General features: G+C 37.4%; 1 protein-coding gene and 1 pseudogene across 1 annotated transcript in view; both read right to left on the minus strand.

The window, feature by feature from the left end:
• The window catches only part of LOC125858376 (serine/threonine-protein kinase Nek6-like), a 1,100,283-nt gene that overhangs the window by 1,067,453 nt on the left and 9,937 nt on the right, over positions 1-22,893 (minus strand). The window lies entirely within an intron of this gene.
• LOC125858934 (uncharacterized) overlaps positions 15,357-22,893 on the minus strand; it is a 36,880-nt pseudogene continuing 29,343 nt past the window's right edge.

The following is a 22,893-nucleotide window of genomic DNA, read 5'->3' on the forward strand; positions in this document are numbered from 1 at the left end:
CATCATTTCAAACTTAGACTTTTCTAGTTAATTGATTAGTTCATTAGTTTGGGGTTGTATCCCTTCTTGTTTAGACTTGTTGAACTTTAGATGTTTTGGTACATTTATTTTCAGGCTCTAAGTGTTTTTCCTGCATTGTTAGTTGTTAGATCTTTTGAAAGTTTATGGGAACTTTAGTTTTTAGATATTATTCTTGTTTTTGTATCCTTAAATGCTTTAGTTTTTAGTTTAGTTGCTTGGTTTGGGTTGTAGTAGTGGTTCTCCCACCGGAGGGTTAGTGGGGTGCCAATCACGATGGTCTGGGTCGTGACAAAGTTGGTATCAAAGCCTAGATTTGTTGATCTTGATGTACCAAACCTAATCTAGTAGAGTCTCGCGCATTGGTATGGGGACGCCTTTACTTTTCTTCGAGAGGCTATAGGACTTTAGGAAATCTCTCTATTTTCTCTTGTCTCCTTTCATGCTATAACTTGATTCCAATTGGTATCTGGCAATTCAAATTGGTATCTAACCTTCTTCGCTCTTCTGTCCGCAGATGATTAATACTAGATTCTACGGCGTCAGGCCCATAGCTCCCATCAAAGCTCCAGCTGAGTAATCTGCAGCGAGAGGTCGCGGTTGAGGCAGGGGTAGAGGAAGAGCAAGGGGTAGAGGGAGAGGAAGAGTGGTGCCTACTAGAGATGGAGTACCAGTCGAAAATGCTCCCCAAAATGAGGCCCCTCTCGTACATCATGAAGAGATAGAGGAGAATGTTGATGTTGAGAATGTTAACGATGTTGGACAAGAGGAGGAGGTGCAGGCTGAGACTACCGATGTTCCTCCCATAGACCCGGTGTTAGCTCGACAAATCATGTCATTCTTGAGAGGGTTGGTTGGTCCTGGAGTGCTTCTTTCTGTTAAAGCAACTCAAGCTCCTGCTAATCCCCCTGTTGCTAGCACTTCGCCCAAGATGGGTGGAACAGGAGGTAATGATGCTTTCTTCCGTCCTTTGTTGGGTTATGTTATGACTAGTAATGACCATGAAATGTTGACTAAGTTTTTGAAGCTAAAGCCTCTTGTGTTTCTTGGTTCTAAGAATGAGGACGCTTACGAGTTTATCTTAGATTGCTATGAGAGGCTTCATAAGTTGGGAATTTTCCATCAGCATGGAGTTGAGTTTGTGACCTTTCAACTTCAAGGTGAGGCTAAGCAGTGGTGGAGAGCTTATATGGAATGCAGATCCTCAACTTTACCTCCACTTACTTGGACCTAATTTCATGCTCTATTTCTAGAGAAGTATGTGCCCAGAACTTTGAGGAATCGTAAGAAGGATAAGTTCATGGCTTTAGAGGAAGGTGGTATGTCTATGGCTTCTTATGAGGCCAGGTTCCATGCTTTGTCCAGATATGCTACTCAATTGGTGACTACTAAGGAGAAGAGGATCCATTTATTTATTAGGGGACTAAATTATGAGTTGCAAGTATTATCTGCTCATATGACCTCTGCAGGGAGGAACTTTAATGAGGTAACGAACTATGTTAAGAAAGTGGAAGGGGTGAGGCGAGACGGTCAGGCTAAGGCATTGGAAAAAAGGGCCAAGATTTCAGAAACTTTCAAGGTTCTTATTCCAGAGTTTCAAGGAGGCCAACACTTGCAGCCAAGTCAATTTAGTCTGTTATGCCTGCCTCTACAGGTAATTACTCAGGAACTCCACCTCATAATTTGATTCAAGATAGCCAGGGAGTCGCACCTTCAGCGCGCAACAGGCCATCTTTTGATCATACATGTTACAACTGTGGTGAACTTGGGTGTATGAGGAAATATTGTCCCCAGCCACGTGTGTTAGATTCCACACAACAGCAGTCTAGGGCAGTGGTACCCACGGGGAATGGTAATAATGGTTGAGGGAGTCCACAAGGTGGGTGAGAAGGTAATCAACGAGGTCGTGAAGGTAGAGGAAATGGTAATGCAGGAAGGGGTAATGTGCAACCAAGCAAGGAAGTAGCTCGTCAAAATGATAGGGCTCAGTGTTATGCCTTTCCAGGCAAGAATGACGCAAAGGCGTCTGACGCGGTGATCACAGGTACTATTCTTGTCTTTGACTGAATGACTAATATGTTATTTGATCCGAGTTCTACTTATTCTTATGTATCCTTGAGATTTGCCTCAAAGTTTGATATGATTTGTGATATACTTGATGCCCCTATCCATATTTCTACCCCAGTTGGAGAGTCGGTCATAGTCACCCATGTCTATCGTGCTTGTCTTTTTTTGTTTATGGGTTTTCAGACTTGGGCTGATTTGGTGATTTTGGATATGACTAATTTTGATATAATCTTAGGCATGACTTGGTTGTCCCCCTATTATGTTGTGCTTAATTGTAATTCTAAGTCTGAAACTCTAAAAATTTTGGGAAGGGAAAAATTAGAGTGGGAAGGGGTGTACAAGCCTAAGCAAGCCAAAATCATATTCTCCAATTGGTCTAGGAAGTTGATAGTGCAGGGTTGTTTGGCTTATTTGGATCATATTAGGGATGTTGAGATTGAGGCTCCATCCATTGAGTCTATTCATGTGGTCTCAGAATTTAGAGAAGTGTTTCCTAATGACTTGTCTGGTATGCCTTCGGATAGAGATATAGGTTTCTGCATTGATTTAGAACCCGATACGCGTCCCATTTCTATCCCTCCATATCGCATGGCTCCAGCAGAATTAAGGGAGCTTAAGGCTCAAATCCAAAAGCTTCTTGACAAGGGATTTATTTGTCCTAGTGCTTCCCCATTGGGTGCTCCAGTTTTGTTTGTTAAGAAAAAGAATGGTAGTATGAGAATGTGCATAGATTGCCAGCAATTGAATAGGATCACTATTCAAAACAAGTATCCTTTGCCTCGAATAGATGATCTTTTTGACCAATTGCAAGGTGCATCCATTTTCTCTAAGATTAATCTAAGGTCTAGCTACCATCAGTGGAAAATAAGGCTAGAGGATGTGCAAAACGGCGTTTAGAACTCGCTATGGTCACTATGAGTTTTTGGTTATGTTTTTTGGTTTGACCAATGCGCCTGCAGCTTTCATGAGTTTAATGAATGGGGTGTTCAAGCCATTTTTTGAATCTTTTGTCATATTCTTTATTGATGATATTTTGATCTATTCGAAAAGTGAGGAAGTGCATGCCGACCATCTTCGTATTGTTTTGGGTGTTCTTAGGAATCAAAGTTTGTATGCTAAATTTTCTAGGTGTGAATTTTGGTTGACTTCAGTTGCAATTTTGGGGCATGTAGTTTCAAAAGAAGAGGTAACGGTAGATCCTCAAAAGATTAAGGCGGTTAAGAATTGGGTTCGTCCTAGCTCTGTGACGGAAGTTAGGAGTTTTGTGGGGCTCGCTATCTCCTATCATCGATTTGTAAAGAACTTTGATTCTATTACAACTCACTTGACTAATTTGACCAAAAAAGAGATACAATTTGAATGAATTGAAAAAATGTGAGGAGAGCTTCCAAAAGCTCAAGACTCTCTTGACGATCGCACCTATTCTAGCATTACCGATTGAAGGTAAAATTTTTATTGTTTATTGTGATGCTTCACATTCTGGTTTGGGTGTTGTGTTGATGCAGGATAAGAATGTTATAGTTTATTACTCGTGTCAATTGAAGGTGCATGAGAGGAATTATCCAACACATGATTTGGAGTTGGCAGCGGTAGTATTTGCTCTTAAGATCTGGCGACATTACCTCTATGGTGTTAAGTGTGAAGTGTTTACCGATCATCGTAGTTTGCAGCATGTGTTCACTCAAAAGGATCTAAATTTGATACAGAAAAGGTGGATGGAGTTACTCAAGGATTATGATGTAACCATTCAATACCATCCGGGCAAGGCTAATGTGGTGGCAGACACTTTAAGTCGAAAAGCGGTGAGTATGGGTAGTTTAGCTTGCTTAAGTGTATCCAAGCGATCCTTACCTAAGGAAATTCAGACCTTTGAGTCTAAATTCATGCAGTTGGGCATCTCGAAAAGAGGTGGGGTGTTAGCTAGCATTGAAGTGAGGGCCACATTCATTGAGGAGATCAAGGCCAAACAATTTAAGGATGAAAATTTGAATGAACTTAAGAAGAAGACTGTGATTGGTAAAGCATAAGACACCACTCTTGATGCGGAATGTGTTCTCACTTTTAAGGGAAGAATCTGTATTCCTAGAGTACATTACTTGATTCAGAAATTGTTGGCAGAATCTCATGGGTCGCGATATTCTATTCATCCGGGTGTGACCAAGATGTACCAAGATTTGAAGTGAATTTATTTGTGGCCAGGCATTAAGAAGGATATAGCGGAGTTTGTGGCTAAGTGTCAGAATTGTCAACAAGTGAAGTATGAACACCAAAGGCCTGCAGGTTTGCTTTAAAGAATGTCAATTCCGGAATGGAAGGGGGAAAGAATAGCCATGGATTTTGTAGTTGGTCTTCCCAAGACTTTGGGGAAGTTTGATTCTATTTGGGTAGTGGTTGATAGATTGACTAAGTCAGCCCATTTTATTCCGGTAAGAATAGATTATAATGTTGAACAATTCGCTAAGGTATATGTGAAAAAGATCGTGAAATTGCATGGGGTTCCCCTATCTATCATCTTATACTGTGGTACCCAATTCACATCCAAGTTTTGGAGGAAATTACATGATGAATTGGGACTCACTTTTAGTACATCTTTCCATCCACGGACAGACGGGAAGTCAGAGAGGACTATTCCAGTGTTAGAAGACATGTTAAGGGCATGTGTGATTGATTTTGGAGGGCATTGGGACAAGTTCCTACCTTTGTGTGAGTTCTCCTATAATAACAGTTATCACTCCAGCATAGATATGGCACTATTTGAGGCACTCTATGGGAGGGGATATATATCACCCATAGGATGGTTCGAGGCTGGGGATGTGAAACCTTTGGGGGTTGATCTAGTGAAGGATGCTCAAGATAAGGTGAGGAGTATTCAAGCTAAGCTTTTAGCAACCTAGAGTAGACAGAAAAAGTATGCGGATCACAAGATAAGAGACATGGTGTTTCAAACCAGTGAGAATGTTCTTCTTAAGGTATCACCCATAAAAGGGGTAATGAGATTCGGCAAGAAAGGAAGCTAAGTCTATGATACATTGGTCCCTTTGAGGTTCTCGAGTGTGTGGGACCGGTAGCTTATAGATTGGCTTTACCTCCTAATCTATCGGGTGTTCATCTGGTATTTCATGTGTCCATGTTGAAGAGATATCATGGTGAAGGAGATTACATCATTAAATGGGACTCAATTGTGTTAGACAAAGACCTCCAATATGAGGAGGAACCGATTGCAATTCTTGATCGTGATATGCGCAAGTTGAAGACCAAAGAGATTAAGTCTATGAAGGTTCAATGGAAGCATCGTCCAGTTGAGGAAGCTACTTGACAGACCGAAAGGGACATGCGAGACAAGTATCCCTAATTGTTCGTCGATTCAGGTACTACTTCATTCCTTCCTTAGCTTTTTTTTCCTTAAGTTTGTCACTTGGGGACGAGTGATGGGTAAATTGGTATTTATTGTAACAACCGGGTAATTAGTGATTGTATATTGATTCCCGTAGTATATTGATTATTTGTAGACCAAGAACAAGCGGAACTAATCTGAAAAGGGTAGGATCAAGTTTCTTAGGGTTTCAAGCTTGTTTCGATGTAGGTGATGATTGTGATTCTATGATTGTGTGATGTATGTTTGTTCTTGCTTCATGATGATACATGTATGTATGTGAATGTTGCATTATTGATCACACTTGTTGTAAATGAGATAAACAAATGATGAATGACATGGATCATGACTTGATTGTATGAACTTGAGAAGATACATGTGATCGTGATTGTAGTGTGTTGAATGGATCGGTTGCCACGTTTCGGCATAGCTAATTTGGATCGATTGCCACGTTCCGGTATAATTATGTGATCGGTTGCCACGTTTTGGCATAATCATTGGATCGGGTACCACGTTCCAATATGCTAACTGTTTTAGGTTTGGGTTCCATGAGAGACCCAGTGACTTGTCATAATTGTGTATTTTGAGAAATGTGAAGTTGTTCGTTGTTCATAAATGTTGATAATATTGTATATGTTCGATATATGCATGTGATTATATTGTTGTATTGACTGATGTATGTTGCACTTAATAAGATAGCCGCGTGATCCTACCAATACACTATGGTTGTTTACTGATACTGTACTTGCTCTTTCTTTGTTGAGTATAGGGTATTTTCAAGCGGCTACTGACAGACCTTGCTTAGAAGATAAATGATCGTTCAAATTCAAGGTGATCTATTTCTTTTGAGCTACCGTGAGTTCTCTTTCGTCTATGTCCACCATTTTGGACTTAGACTTTTATAGTTAGTTGATTAGTTCTTTAGTTTGGGATTGTATCCCTTCTTGTTTAGACTTGTTGAACTTTAGATGTTTTGGTACATTGACTTTCAGGTTTTAGGTGTTTTCTCCACATTGTTAGTTGTAAGATCTTTTGGAAGTTTATGAGAACTTCAGTTTTTAGATATTATTCCCGTTTTCGTATCCTTAAATGCTTTAGTTTTTGGTTTAGTTGCTTGATTTGGGTTGTAGTAGTGGTTCTCCCACTGGAGGGTTAGTGTGGGTATCAATCACGATGGTCTGGGTCGTGACACAATAACATTCACATTGAAATTGACCTTTAATTTTTTCGTAAAGTATTAATTAATCAATCCCCTTTATGAATAAATCATCAACCACAACTAGAAAAAAGTTGATAAATGTAACCTCTTTAGAGACAATAGATAGACTGATCATCAAAGATCACACTTTTATCAACCAAATCAAAGATACAATCTAGCTATTTCTTTAATATAGTTCATCAACCAAATAAATATCAACAATACATACTCAACCTTCACGCTGTGATAGAGAGACTACTCTTGATAGACCCTCGACTTGAGTAGATACAAAAATCAAATTTCACCCTGAGCACATGATAGAATCAATAACGTACGTTTAACACAAATTAATCATCTTAAATTAATAGGGGATTGATGTAGCCACATATTACCTTCAATTAATCATCTATTGTTTTCACCACACTTATATCATGAAACTCTTCTTTGTTGATTATATATGCCGCTGCCATTACTTTCTCCCTGTTATTCGCAAAAACAACAATGACCCATAAAATTATTTTATACAAATATCAATTATTTTATATAAGAAAATAAAGGAAAGACGAAGAATTGATCGAATAGAACAAACAGGCAAGTATTGGTCGTGTCATAAAATATAGAGACGATCATATTATTTTTTGTTAGTTTAGAATGTGTCTGTATTCATAGTTGTACAAGAGTCAAAGTAATTAATTTTTGGAGTAAATTTGATTCAGTATCTTCAATCTTCTCATATAAATTTATATATTTAAAAATTACTTTAAAATACGATAAATTACTATAATTGACAATTCAAAATATTTTTTAAATATTATGAAAAATAAATTCCTCTTTTAACTATCCAAATAATAACTTGAACACATAAAGTGAAAAAAAGGAATACTAATCATTATATACTTATAATAGCACTTGATATTTTATGTGAAAAGGGAAGAACCCCTTCTTATTTTACCCACTTGACGACCCATTTGAAGACCCATCAACATCACCATGGGCCGTCGGGGCATCCGTCAAGGTGAAGCCGGCCTGGGGCAGATTCTAGAAGACCTCACGATCCCATTAACGGACTCTAGTCACCTTCATGGCCTTTCTAGGGATCCGTGAAGGGTTAAAGGGTCCATTTTTGGGTACTTAACCTGACCGCTTAATCTTCTCTAATCCAAGATGTTACACCACTCCAATCAAACTTCCACAGCTACATCATGCATAAAACTAGCCCAACCAAATAATGCATAATTTAATTAGCCCACAGCTCAATTACAACTCTTCAACAATTACAAATCAATTGTACACTAGATCAAGTTTATCAATCATAAGTTCCACAGATGCAATGAAATATTATTTCAAGTATATTGATGCATGCCTTACCTTATAGAGGGTAGTTTGGGTCATGAAAGCCACTCACAAACTCACAAATGATATTGATATGTAATTAAATGAAATGAAATGTAATGCCAATTATAGTGATGCATGTCTTACCTAATGATACACACCTCTTGTCTCTCAGTCCGGAACCCATGAGGGACTTATCAATCCATACATTCCCTACACCGTACAACACAACTCTCAATTTTTTACATCCTCTGTGGCGTATGATACGAACCATGAATAAATATATATGTCACGGCACGTGACATGTCTCTCAAAATGGTAAACCCTATTTAGTTTCTTATTCTACCTCAATTCACATAACATTAGTCACAACAATGTCTCTGAACTAATGCAAATAGGAATGTTCACATAAATAATGATGAGATGACCATTTTCATATCAATGCACAATTTACAACAATACAATCGTGACAGAAAATCAACAATGAAATAATCAACATTTATAATTAATCTCAACACATCACACATCAATGAATAATGAAGATCACTTTTATTCTTAAGTGGGTTAAATAAGAAGGGGTTCTCCCCTAGTCACAGGTTCAAGTGTCCTAGGGTGTCTATGAAACCGTGTCAATAGGGTCTTGTTTATGGTTGTGAGGGCCCACTTCTATAAATGAGGGACTCTAGGCCCATCTTTCATACTCTTAATCGTACAATAGAGCTATGTCATAGAGATTTATTCTAACTCATTCGTTGTCATATCCATTCGACTACCCCTCATACTAGAGGTGGTTGAAAAAAAGTCAGTCATTTATCGATGAGCTGTTCTTAGAAAGAGTTTTGAGAAATTCATGAGACTCCAGACGAGCTTGAGAGAAGCCCATGAGTGAGTTAAGTGTTGAGTTTCAAGGGAATGCACTCATGTTCATATGAATCGTGCGTTCAAGCTAAAAGTGAGATCTACTTTCTTCTCTAAGACTTGTTTTAGTTAAGATCCTTTTGAGGCAGTATGATTAGAGCCTGGGTAGTATTTTTCGCCCGAAAAGGGTAGCATGAGTTACGAGATCATGAGTAGTAGTAATGAGAGTGCCCAGAGTTAGAGGAGAGTATGCAGAGGTTCAGTAATATAAGAAAAGGAGATAGTGCTGGGACATATTATGTTATTACAATCGTGTACCCAGTCAGTTATAAGTGATGAGTTCCTTTATGAGTAGAATAAGGAATAATAATGTTTTAAAGAATTCTTGATAGAAGAAAGATAAATAGTTACTCGTCAAGATAAGTTGGAGTATATTGTTAACGAGAATAGAGTTGATGACGATGTGTCATCCTGTTGGAGGAAACTAAATTTATGTATGGAATCAGATAGCAGAGGATTCATGAAGTTATTGACCCAAGCTAGGCTTATGAACTTTGAAAGGAGAACCCCATGGTATTAAGTAGGTGGTAGAACTATTTGAGAGATAATGTGCAGTAAGTGAGTAAGTAGTACCTAAGTTGTGAAGTGGAATATGATGATAATTTGTGAGTATGGATACTAAGAGGTAAGGATTGACTACTTGTCATAAGGTCCTAGGGACGAGTGTTTCTGAATTTGTATTTAGTAGTTGTAAGTTAGTATAGTAAGCGAGCAATCATATTGATATACGGGTTTAGTAATAAACATTAAGCTTGAATTTGCGATGAGTGTCATGATCAAAAGAATGGCAACATGAGAGTGGTGATATTAGTCTTGAGATTTGATATAGAAGACTTAATATAGAGCAAGTGAGAAATTGAGATGTTAGCTACAATAAATATGAGTGGTACAAGTGAGAGACCCTAACCTTTAGATAAGGGTAGTGAAGTGTGGCTAAGTAACAAGAGTAACAAGAGCATTAAGAGGTGTACCGAGGTGGTATGTAATCAGAAGAGGTTAAGAGAAACACCTTAGAAAGAGGTCTTAGTAGCTACTTATGGAGAGTTCGGTAGTCATAAGATAAACTTCTCCCGAGTGTTAGAGTAAAAGAGGATGTAGATTAGTTTAGAGATGATGGAATAGGTCCATAGCTTACAAGTTTCAGCTTTAGACCTAAGGGGGAGATGACAAGATCAGAAAACAAGTCAAGCATTTGAGAATAAGATAGTAATGAGTTCCAAAGAGTTTGGGGATATCTTTTTAGAGGTCCTTTTAGTATTGGAGTGATGTTCGAAAGAGAAGGTTAATGATCTTATCATGATAATGATGGTGTGATTATTCTGTCTAACCTTATAAATGAGGAGGAGAGGGTGAGGTGTTGCTTTGATAAATAGCTAAACGAGAGCCCTTAGTTGGTTCCGAATAGTAATGAGGGCAAATTCTAGTTTGTATGGCCGAGATGATAAGAGTAACCATGTTCCATACCCAATCCGTTCCATACCCAATCTTGTCGTCATTCGAGGACGAATGATCCCAAGGGGGAGATATTGTAACACCCCAGAAATTTTTTGAACGAAGACTTGAATCATCCTTCTAAGTGAGTAGGATTTTACTAAGGAATTTAAAATTTCTTAAGTATTAAGTTCACTAGATGTAGCACCTTGAGTTCCAAAAAGAACTAAAGAGAGTTCATTCAAGACATTCCTAAGTTCTTCTAAGTTTTGGGTCAACTTCAAACGACCATAACTTTTAGAGTAGGTTGGGTTAGGTGGCCATAAGATATCAAATGAAAGGTCTTTGAATTATCTTTCCAATGCCACTGAGTTAGCTAAGTTTAGAGTTCAGATGAGTGAGATATCCCCTTTTAAGTCAAGCTAACCAATTAAGGAAAGTTACCCAAAAATAGCGAAGGGTATTTTGGTCTTTTCCTTACCCAATCAAATTTAATTCATTTTTAGTAAGGTTTTACGGGTCTAAACTGATTAGGTTCAGTTTTATAATCCTAATATACACCTAGGGTTTTAGTTGAGAGTTAAAGAAGAGAAAAGAAGAGAAAAGAGGAGAAAAGATGAAAGGATCAAAGCATTCGTTGAGGTTCTTGAGTTTTGTTGCGGTTTTTCGCCATGGGTTTGATCCCTAAGAGGTATGTAAGTTTCCAAATTGTTCCGTTCGTTCACCCACACGCCAATCATATTATTTTCATTGTAATTTCGTTATCAAAAGTTGAAGGATTTGAGTTCCTGATAAGTGTTCTTGAAGTATTGTTTCCGTTCTTGAATTAGGATGGGTTTGATTAGTTCTTGAGGTAATCATGATGAGATTAAGAGTTGTTTTTATTTAGATTCTTGTGTACTTGCATTGGGTAATTGAGTCTAAGGAAAACTTGAGAAAAGAAATTGATTAGAAGCGATTAAGGATCAGAAAATTAGATAGGAAATTCATCAAAAATTGCCTAAGGCGGCGCCCCAACAGTGAGCCACAATCATGTTTTTGAAGTTTGTGGCTGGCGCCAGGGTCTCCTTCCCCACTCCTTTTCCGTCGGTTGTCCCGTTTGAGTTCCTTTAAAGTGTACCTTAACCCCCTTTTGATTCTAACTACTCTAAACTACTTATAAATACCTAGAAATCATTCATAACCTTGAATTCATAATTCAAATTCATGGTAGAGTTAAGAGTTAAGTCTTGACAGTTTTTTCAAACATTTTAAGAAAATCCCTTTGAGTCTTTTTGAGGAGTCTTCTTCAATTTCAAATAACTTATTTCAAAACTCGAGCAAGTGAGTATGAGAATGAGGAGAATGTATTCATGAGTCTACTTTATCATCACAAGATCCTTCACATCATGAATCATAACTCTTGAATTGATTATTCAAATTCAAGAGAGAGTTAAGATTAGATTTCAAAAGAGCCTTTGAGTTCAATTATGAATCTTTGAGATTAATTATTGATTTTAAGCTATGTTTTGAGAAATTAACTATGAGAATGAGAAGAGTTGTACACATGTGTTACATATTGTTATTTAGACCCTCGAGTTGAGATGTTCATGCCCATAAATTTCGCATGAACTCCATTAGTTAAGTATCTTTGAGATGAGTAGTATCTTCAAGTTCTAAGTCTTGAGTTCCTAACCCTTTTGGGATTATATTCATAATCATGGCACTACTATATGTTACCCATGGAAATCCTTGAGTTGAGTAGTTCATGCCCATAATTCCACTTGAACCCTATGAGTCAAGCAGTCTTGAGATGAGAAGTATTGAGTAGTTCATGCCCATAATTCTGCATGAACCCCCCGAGTTGAGCATTCTTGAATTATATGCATGGCTATTGAAAACCTTGAATTGAGTCGTTCACGTCCATAATTTGGCATGAACCCTATTTTAAGAAGTCTTTTTACAATTTTTTTAAAACTTATTTTAAAGACTTGAGCACTGAGTTGAGGAAGAGTAGAGCTGAGTCACTTTCTTTAAAATGTTATATGGGAACTAAATATACCCAAGAGTAAATATTTTTAAATTTACGATGAGAGGAAACTGAGATTTCCAAAAGAGTTTTGAGCAGTTTGAGTACCATCTCTTTTAAGAGAAAGATTTTTTAGTAATAATCTCAAACCACAGAATGAGGAAGTGGTTTCTTTAAAACATAATGAGCTAAGTATATTTTGGGAGTAGTATTGAGCATCGATATGGGGGAGAGTTCAGATAACTCACAGCCCCCATAAAACATATAGCCAACGTGGGTAGAAAGGGTCATCGTTTTTAGATGAATCCTTAATGCTTTTAGCATAGACTAGTGGATCCACTTAGTAGTAGGTTCTATACCCCGACAAAGTATAGGACGGCTCTGGCAGTGTGGGTTAGACGTTGTGTCATCACATAGCTCATAGTGATAGTTGTCGGTTAGAGAAACTCCAACAAAGATATTTTGTATTCTTATATACACAGAGTTTACTTTGTATTTTCATATACAAGCAGAGTTTATCTTGTATCCTTGCAAACAAACTGATTCACCATAGTATTTTTCAATACATTGAGTTTCTTTCAACTATTTTAAGAGCTTTCCATATATTGCATCTGTATTGTTGCTTTATATTCGGTTGAGTATCTAGAGTTGAGTATCTAGAGTTGAGTATCCAGATTTGAGTACCCATAGTAGATTATCTTATTATTGAGTTGAGCCTTATTTCACTGAGTTAGATATCTTATTATTGAGTTGAGCCTTATTTCACTAAGTTAAATATCTTATCATTGAGTTAAGCCCTATTTTCTCAAAGTTGAGTTGAACTATGTTTACTTGAGTTGAGTTGAGTTGAGTTGAGTTGAGAAGAGGTAAGTATGTTTCTTTTCTACCAGTTCAAGCTTATGTTTTTGCTTTAGAATTCCCCTTGCATGCTCATAAATTTCATACTGAGCCATTTGACTTGCATCATTTCATGATGCAGTTATAGGTATTCAGGATCATCAACAGGTGTTTCATTGAGGTCATGGGATGTTTCAATTAGCTTTCGTGAGCCTTCTTATATTCTGAAGGACTTCACCTTTATCTTACAGTTAGTAGTTTTGAGATTTCATGGGTCTTCCTGATATCCTTATGTAATAGTAGAGGCTTCATAGATAGACAAAGTTGAATAGTTTGCAGTATGTATCTTCCTTGAGTTGTTTTTACAAACTCTGAGTTATCTATTGAGTATTGTTCACATTATTTTTAAGTTGAGTTTATCGAATTTAATTAATATTTTAAGATTTTGTATGCTTAATTTAGTCTTCCGCTTGTAGTCAGCCATGATGGGGTTCGCTTGGGGACCAACAATGATTCTCGAGTGCCGGCCACGTCTAGGGTGTAGACTCGGGTCATGACAAATATATTCAGGGATATTCATGAACATATAGAAGTACTGATAGCAAAAATACGAATTGAGATAAGAGTTTGAATAAAACAACTGAAGTATACAGAAAGAGCTCATTGTCGTAGATAAGGATATTTATGGGTCAATTATCAGTTTGGTTGTTATCAATTTTGGTTCAATTTTTAAGTTATTAATTAAACATGAAAATAAAATCAAAACACAAGATATGGAATAGAAAAGCAAATTAATTAGCAAACAAGCCCCTAGGCACTTCACATGTGATAACGTACTTTTCCTTTTCAAGGTGAATATTCACTAGCATGGAAGAAAATGAAATGAAACCTCGAAGAGCCAACAACTGAATCATGCCCCCAAATTTTATTTCATTAAATCCCCCAATATAGTTCTTATATCAATTAAAATATCATTTACACCACCTTTTTTCCATCCTACAACCTGCTAGTGATATTGTTTGTTCTAGGCCTAGAACAGCAACGCTTTAAAACACATCACTAGATCAGTGTTAGGACTTCTTACTTATATACCTAGTATATATCTTGTGTTTTGTCGACATAGAGTTCTTATCCTAAGATGGGGTGTCACATAAACCCTCTCTTATAAAATATATGTCGATAATTTTGCATTGCCTTTTCCAACCCAACAATGGTCCAACCCATGTTTTGGGTCTAGACCCGCCAAACTTTAAAATGCATCACTAAAGTGTAAGGTATGCTTACTTACATGTATTTTCCGATGTGGACTTCTTTTCCTAAGGAAGGGTCTCACAAACAACCTCTCTTATAGAATCAATGTCCTCGTTGAGGTTTGTCCCACCATATGTGATTTGCCCCACAACAGACGATTTGCCAAGACCTAGAAAATATGTTGTCCCACCTTATCGGGATAAAGTTTTGCATAACTCAGTTGAACAATAGCTCTCATCGACACAAGTGACACAAAAGTAACTCTAATATACCATCTGTAACCGCTTAACTCACTGCTGATATTATCCTATCTAGGGATAGACCCGCACAACTTTAAAATGCATCATTAAAGTATAAGGGTTGCTTACTTATATACTTAACAAATCTAATGTGTTTTGCTGATATGACACTTTTTATCCTAATTTGGGTTGTGACATATACAACCTACTTCCTGATTTTTGAAAGAAAATTAAACTTTTTTTTTACTTTTAAAACCACGTGTGAGATGAATTCTTGAATACTTTGTTCTAATAAGTGATTTAGTAAAAATTAATTTGAACAAGAGATTCAAAATAAAAGAAATATGGACATGATAGTACGTCATGAACCTGGAATCAATATAAAACAGTATAAGTTGTCTACAAAAGAGAAGACTTTGCTTATTTTGGGATAAACTTACATAGGACAATAGGCCACCACCACTAGGAGCCCAACTATTTCTAATCCAACTCAGACTGAACAACTAATTGAAACATATAGATCCTGTATATTATTTTTTCACCAACTTAACAACTAATTGAAATCTAATAAAAGATCCTACATACATATTTTTAACCAACAAAAGACGCTGCATATAAAGTAAATAACAATTCAAACTGCTATTTTTTATCCAAGGAAACAAAACTTGACCTTTTTAACATTCATCAAAGTTTCTGATCATGTAGTTTCCTCCCCTCTCCTTCTTCTTCTTCTTCATCATCTTCTTCTTCGTCTTCATATCATTCTTTTTCTTCCTCCTCCTCTAGTTCATCATGATATCCTCTATATGGTTGCTCAAGTAGAGAAAATTCAATTGCGTACTAAACTAATAATTCTCACATGTCATTCCCAAATGCAAACATTTACAATTGACACATAAAAGTTTTCAACACTCAGGACATTCCATAATTGGGTATCCCCTCAGATCATCAACCAGTGTAACCATACAATCCATAATAGGGCACTCAATAACTAGTGGAAAACCCAAAACTTATTTTAGTCAATTGGTATATCATACTCGCATAAGAAAATCAATCGGCATTATGGAATTGAGATCCAAAATTCCTTTGTAACCAAAAACAAGGCACTTAATAGAAATCTCATGGAAATCCTTTTTTACTTTTGGGAAAAGAATAAATATACCTATGAACTATCGTAAATGGTATGCAGATACCCTCTGTCATACTTTTGGGGCATTGGTGCCCTTGTGTCCAAAAACTAGAGCATATATGTCCTTCACTATGATGGAAGACTAAATATGGACACGTGGCACAATCTTATTTGTCGATCCGATATTTAATAAATGAAGAGTCGGTGGATAAAATTATGACACGTGTATGTCTATTAGTATGAAGGGTATATATATGCTCTAGCTTTTGGACGCAAGGGCACCAATTTCTCAAATATAACGAAGGGTATCTGTATACCATTTACAATAGTTAAGGGGTAAATTTGTCCTTTTTCTATTAATTTTTTTACCTATATAATTTTGTATATATTCTTCACAGTAATGATGATTGCAATTGCTGCCCTGCATACATGTGTTTGGCAGTGGAAATGCATTTTCACAAATTTCACAGAAAGTACATGAAGATTCCCAATTTTTAGTAGTACTATTCTCTAGGTTGAGTGAATTTGGAATAACAGAATACTCCATTTCTATGGGTTGTTATCAACATGATTAGAGCTTTATTCCAAATTCTTACCCGAATGAAACTGAGATGAGTAGAAGAGAATTTGTTGCAGCTCGATATCATTATCTTCACTCTTGTAACCATTGTCATTTTTGCTAATAGCAATAACATCATAATTCACTAAGGTGGATTAATGTCAAATTCTCTGGAATTCCAGATTTGCATATCCATTGATTTCGTTTAAACTTGATCGGCATTAATGATTTGTAAATTTGTTGATTCCATTTCGGCATCCTTGGCTCCAAAAGATTTATTAATTTAATGCCTTCTATGGAGCCCATGGAAATTCTTAGACCATCTTGATGATGAACAACTTTTGTTTTCCATCTTTGACTTGGGTTTCAAGAATTTAGATTTGATAGGGCGCTTCATTTTGGGTCAATGGAAGCCTAAATTTCTTTCCCAGTTTATACATATAAGTTGTATATATATACTAGTTTTTTTTACCTTGATGATGTACAACTTTTGTTTTCCATATTTGACTTGGGTTGCAAGAATTTAGATCTGATAAGGCACTTCATGTAACACCTCAAATCTCAAAATGAAGAAAATCCTAGTTTTTTTAAAATCTGGTGCCAGTACCAACGGAACAACCCACAGACCATAGGTGGGGTTACATCGTTAAGTCCCAAATCTTTATAGTCTATGATCCCACCCACGGTCGACCAGGACGGTCCGTGGTTGGACCCATGGACCATAGGTCTGACCGTAGGTGAGACTCAGCAACCAATTGAAGGGAGTTGGTTGTTGGGTCAACTTCAAACGGTCATATCTCTTAGCACAAAAAGAATTAGGTGGCCCATAACCTATCAAATGAAAGATAATTGAATCCTCTTTCCAATGCCACTGAGTTTGCTAAAATCTCATCTCTGAGTAAAATATTATATACTCATTATAGTGAAGCCATGTCGGGCAGATCTTGAACGACGAACCCAAATGACGGCCTGTAGTCCAAATGACGGACCATTGTTCCCTCCGTGGATGGGCTTCACCAAACTTAAACTACGTCGTTTGATGCCTAAACTATGTCGTTTTACTCAGTTAAAGCCTAATAACCTAGTCAGAACATAACCAAAACATTTATTCACCAAAATTAGAGAAAAGGGAGAAGAAACAGGGCGACTCAAACCCCTCCAAGAATGCATCAAGTTTTCTTCACCTCCAGCCCCGAAATTGAAAGATTTCTCCATGAAATTCGTCACCAGGTATGTGGGATTTCACTAGTGGATTCCTTTCATCCTCTAGGTCCCTAGAATTCAGTCAGATTCTTGATTCATATATCTTGCTTAAACTTAGGGTTTCTAAAACCTTAGATTATAGTTATGATTTAGCTGTTAGAGTATTCCAAATCAGATTATCATGTTTTCGTGGAATCGTTGCTTAGTTCTTTGCATAAAACTCATAACCCTAGTTATGTAGATTCTCTTAGTTCATGAATTACACATGCTAGGTTAGTTAAACAGATATACATCCTTCAATTTTCAAAAGTCACATTTTTCAGTATATAATTATTACATTCTCAGATTTTAAGCTATTCAGCATTTCGGTAATTCAGTCATAATGTGTTACATACATAATTATTTGGGAGTAGACTTAACATCGAGTCGGACTAGGGTTCAACGTACCCGTATAGTCCTAGAACTATGTACCCCTGTAGGTTTATAAGTCCCCTCTGTGGACATCAGTTTTAGTGTTCACACCATTCATGCCTTTATACCCTTGGCAAGATATATTGGGTCCTATCGATGGGGTGTATACATCGAACTCCACGTTTAGCTCACGTGGTTTTATGTCGGTTAATAGTAGCTCGCACAGTTAGACTCTAGTGTATTTAACCAAGTTTTCAGTTATACTTCAGTATTCAGTCTCAGCATGTTCAATACTTGGTCATTGCATCCAGTTCAGTTCTTTTAAGTATATTTTAGTATTTCTATCACGTTTAGATTATATTGTTATGCAGTATGTCTGTTCAACTTATGTGTTTGTTCAACTTTTATCTTATTATACATGCTTAGTACCTTCAAAGTACTAACGCTTAGTCTACGCTACATATTTTCGTGATGTAGGTTCAGATCCTCAGCATTAAGATCACATGTAGATCGATTCTCGATCCGTACATAGCAGAATCAGTGGTGAGTCCTCATACTTCGAGGAGAATATACATGTTTCAGATTCAGTCTTTCATTTCAGTTTTAGTTTTGCTAGAGTTAGTTGGGATATGTCCCAACAACTCTAGTCAGTTAGAGGCTTTTTCAGACAGTATTAGATTCAGCTTTAGTCCTTGAGTGATTGTTCAGTATCACTAAATTCTTAGAATTTTATATATATTCTGATAAGTATTGGGTATTCTCCACTATTAGTTATCTCAGATTTTAGCTTCCGCATTAGTTCATCTTTTCATACATATATTTATATATATACATTCAGTCTACTTATGATATGCTAGCTCAGGGTTAGCTTGGGGTCACTCGTGATCCTAGGTCACGTGTTTACACCTAGGGGGTAGCCTCGGGGCGTGACAAATCCAAATTTTCATTGGTAGCAGAGGTTAAGGGGTAGTTCATTAGCAGAAAGTAGAGGCTTTATCCCAAGGAAGAGATGGTCACTTATGTGTTCCTACGAGGATGAGTAGGTGAAACAGCCTTGATTGGGCCATATTCGGTACATGATGCTATGGGAAAATTTTAGCTCATCAGAGATAAATTTAAGACAGAAGTCCTATGCAAATGTAAGGAGAGGGACCAAGAGTTTGAGATAGATGATCAGGTTTTCGTGAAAGTATCACCATGAAGGAGATGATGAGATTTAAAAAGCTTGGAGGAGTCCATCCATAGAGGGAGCTACTTGGGAAGCAAAAGCAGCCATGAAAGCCAAGTATCCTCATCTCTTTACTTCCAATTCTGTTTCAGCTTGAGATAATAGTTTCCTCTCCAGTCTCTCAGTTTACTCGTGCATAAATTCAGTCTTAGTACCTTGTTCCTTCAGTTGTTCTTGCATTTTCAGCATAGTTGCATGTTCTTGGAACTCAGTTCAGTCGGATATCGATTTCTAGTACTTAGTGGTAAGGATTGCAGCTCCTTCCGTCCATACCCAGCTAGTTTAGACTTCATTCGAGGATGAATGTTCCCAAGGGGGAGATAATGTAACACCTCAGATCTCAAAATGAGGAAAATCCTAGTTTTCAGAAAATCTGGTGCCAGTACCAATAGAACCACCCACGGACCGTAGGTAGGACCACGGATCGTAGGTGGGGTTCCATCTTTAAGGCTCAAATCTTTATAGTTTCTGATCCCACCCACAGTCGACCAGGACGGTCTGTGGTTGGACCTACGAACAGTAGGTCAGACCGTAGATGAGGGTCAGCAGCCAATTGAAGTGAATTGGTTGTTGGGTCACCTTCAAACAGTCATATCTCTTAGCACAAAAGAAATTAAGTGGCTCATGACCTATCAAATGAAAGATAATTTAATCCTCTTTCCAATGCCATGGAGTTTGCTAAAATCCCATATCCGAGTAAAAAGTTATGCTCATTTTAATGAAGCCATGTTGGGTAGATCTTGAACGACAAACCCAAACAAAGGCCAGTAGTCCAAACGATGGACTGTTGTTCCCTCCGTGGATGCGCTTGGCCAGATTTAATTCAAGGTCGTTTTGGTCCTTTCCCCTATATGGTGGACACTTAAACTACGTCATTTGATGCTTAAACTACGTCGTTTTACTCAGTTTAGGCCTAATAACCTAGTCAGAACATAGCCAAAACCTTTATTCACCAAAATTCACCAGGACTAGAGAAAATAAAAAGAATTAGGCGACTCAAACCCCTCCAAGAATGTAGCAAGTTTTCTTCAGTTCAAGCCCCGAAATCAAAAAAATTCTCCGTGAAATTCATCACCAGGTATGTTTGAGTTCACTGGTGGATGCCTTTCGTCCACTAGGTCCGTAAAATTCAGTCAGATTATTGATTTTTATATCTATCTTAGACCTAGGGTTTCTAAAACCTTCTATATAAGTTGTGATTTAGCTGTTAGAGTATTCCAAATTAGATTATCATGTTTCCATGGAATCTTTGCTTAGTTCTTTTCATAAAACTCAGAACACAAGTTGTGTAGATTCTCTTCGTTCATGAATTACAGATGCTAGGTCAGTTAAACAGATATACATGCTTCAGTTTTCTAATGTCACATTTTCAGTATATAATTGTTACATTCTCTGATTTTGCATGTCAGTATTTTGAGCTATTCAACATTTCAGTAATTCGGTCATAATGTGTTACATACATAATCAGTTGGGAATGGACTTAAGACCGAGTTGGACTAGGGTTCAGCATACATGTATAGTCCTAGAACTACATGCCCCCATAGTTTTATAAGTCCCCTCTGTGGGCATCAACTTTAGGAATCACTCCATTCATGACTTTACACCCTTAGCAAGGTATATTGGGTCCTATTAATGGGGTGTATACATCGAACAATCATGCATGTATACCCCTGGCAAGGTATATTGGGTCCTCTCAATGGGGGGTATACATCGAACTCCACATTTAGCTCACATGGTTTTAAGTTGGTTAATAGTCGCTCCCACAGTTAGACTGAAATTCATTTGACCAGGTTTTCAATTATACTTCAGTATTCAGTTTCAGCATGTTCAGTACTTGGTCTTTGCATCCAGCTCATTTCTTTTCAGTATATTTCAGTATTTCTATCATGTTCAGATTATATTGTTGTTCGGTATGTTTGTTCAGCTTATATGTTTGTTTAGCTTTTATCCTATCATGCATGCTCAGTACCTTCAAAGTACTGACGTGTACTATGCGCTACATCTTTTCGTGATATAGGTTCAAGTCCTTAGCATTCAGATCACGTGTAGATCGGTTCCCGATTAGTACTCAACAACATCAATGGTGAGTCCTCATACTTCAAGACAATAGACTTGTGTCACGACCCAAGCCTAGGGCCTAGACGTGACCGGCGAATGGGGAACCCGAAGGAACCCCAAACAAGCCTCATAGCGTATCTTACACATCATTGGTCGCGGAAGCAATTAAAATGACCATAAGCGATAAGCATAATCAAGGGGGAAATCGGGACTAAGGGAGCAAAAAAAAAAAAAGAAGAAATGATACATAAATACCATAGATGAATCAAGCTCAAACATAATACACAACTTGTCCAACACCACCTCTAAACATAGGTACTTTAGCGGGGGCCAAGACAAACAACTGGGCTCACCCTCATAGTCAAAACATAACTAAAAGGAAAAGTCTTATACATAGCAAAAGATCATAAGCAACGTCCCCGGAATGGAGGACTCACCAATAACCTTGATAGAAAATCGTATTAGCCACGCGGAGGACGAGGGTCAAGCGGTGCTCCGGTCCCTACATGGTGACATCATGTAGGCATAGAGTATGCGTTAGTACGTTTGAATGTACTAAGTATATGGGATGCAATGCAATGCAACAAGGGATGGACATCATAGGCAAAATGCATAATCGTACCCGATAGATAGCATATTAATGAGATGATATGTATAATGATGCTTATATAAAAATCATATTTAGTAGGGCATAGTATATGTGTAGTGAGTGACCATCAATATAGTATTTCCAAGGCCTACCACCCCCTTGGAGAGGCGAAAGAGGTACAAACCCCTCAATGTGGTTACCCGGGCCTACCACCCCCCGAGCTAGGGACCAAGGTACAAACCCCTCGATATGGTTATACGGGCCTACTACCCCCCGTACTAGGCAACCAAGGTACAAACCCCTCGATACGGTTATACGGGCCTACTACCCCCCGTACTAGGCAACCAAGGTACCAACCCCTTGATACGGTTACCCGGGCCTACAACCCCCCGAGCTAGGCTTGGTCGACTCACACACTATATAGAGAAAATCATATACATGTATCCATTTCATCATCATTTCAATACTTATATAATCATCCGACTCATAGGACGTACATTGGACCTTCCATTTCATAAGAATTCTATAAATGGCATTTTATCAAACATATGGTGGGCTACTTGTTCATGTAAATAAAATCATGTGTTTCAAGAGTACTAAGTCCAACCAATTTCAAAATCCATATAAAACAGCCCACCAACAACATACATATATATATACATATATAACAACCTTCATAATTTGATCATGGAGGCATGAAAACCATAAACATCATATAATCATTCCATTTCATGATAATATACAAAAATAGACCATAATAGGATGTGTAGTAATAATTCCATAATTCAAGAGTTCATAAATGATCATAAGGACCCATAAACTTGAAGTAAAATAGAGGATAAATGGTTGGACTTGTGGAAAGGAAGGTTTCCACAATCAACCCACATACCTCAACTTTGGAGAATTCTTGATGAAGATTGGAATGGAGAATTGCTTGAGATTGAATCTTGAATCCGGAATTAAAGCTTGGGATCCTTGAATTTGGTTGATGATCTTGGTGGAATTTTTGGAGAGGGTTTAGAGAGAGTTTTTGGATGTTTTGAA

The sequence above is a fragment of the Solanum stenotomum genome, chromosome 3 (genome assembly GCF_019186545.1).
Source record: "Solanum stenotomum isolate F172 chromosome 3, ASM1918654v1, whole genome shotgun sequence".
Taxonomy (NCBI): domain Eukaryota; kingdom Viridiplantae; phylum Streptophyta; class Magnoliopsida; order Solanales; family Solanaceae; genus Solanum; species Solanum stenotomum.